At 41.3% G+C, this 744-nt stretch overlaps 1 non-coding gene across 1 annotated transcript; it reads right to left on the reverse strand.

The window, feature by feature from the left end:
• Positions 1-215: 215 nt before the first annotated feature.
• Positions 216-345, reverse strand: LOC119063057 (small nucleolar RNA SNORA30/SNORA37 family). The gene has a single exon (XR_005085092.2). It is a non-coding gene; the product is annotated as a small nucleolar RNA SNORA30/SNORA37 family (small nucleolar RNA).
• Positions 346-744: the final 399 nt, after the last annotated feature.

The raw sequence follows: 744 nt of genomic DNA on the forward strand, positions 1-744 counted from the left end.
CAGAGCCCACCCTCAACTTTTGATAAGGGAATATTTTAAAGACACACTGAAGCAGAGAGACCAGTACAATTAAGCCTGGCATGGGCTGATCACCTAGCTACCATAATCACCAACTTGAGCTCACTTTGGGTTCATGCATACCCCCTCCCACCAATTACTCTCCATTGACACTGGATTGTTTTAAATCAAACAATAATTTTTTCCCCTTTTTTTCCCTCTGTATCTTTGAGTGACGGCTGCCCCTGGCACAGTCGCAGGGCAAGGATGCACCCAGGGGTTTTTCTTTCAGTACCAGCTACCAAATCCTGGCCCCACTGCCTGGGGGAGGACCTGTGAAAGTGCTTATATACATAATTTTCAATCATAAGTTTTTCAGTGTATAGCTCAAAAAGAGAATTTTTTTTTTATAATTTAGCAGTTTTTTTAAATTTTTTTTTTTAGATTTTATTTATTTATCTTTAGAGGGGAAGGAGAGAGGGAGAGAAACATCAATGTATGGTTGCCTCTAGTGCATCCCCTGCAGGGAACTGGCCTGCAGGGAACCTGCCTGCAACCCAGGCATGTGCCCTGACTGGGAATCGAACCGTGATCCTCTGGTTCACAGGCCTGTGCTCAATCCACTGAGCTACACCAGCCAGGGCTTAAAGAAGAGAATTTTTTAAATGTATTGGCAAAACAATTATTAGACCAAACAATTAACAATAATTTCTTAATATCATCAACTAGTCAACATTAAAATTTACA

The sequence above is a fragment of the Artibeus jamaicensis genome, unplaced genomic scaffold (assembly GCF_021234435.1).
Source record: "Artibeus jamaicensis isolate MK-2021 breed Jamaican fruit bat unplaced genomic scaffold, CSHL_Jam_final scaffold_916, whole genome shotgun sequence".
Taxonomy (NCBI): Eukaryota; Metazoa; Chordata; class Mammalia; order Chiroptera; family Phyllostomidae; genus Artibeus; species Artibeus jamaicensis.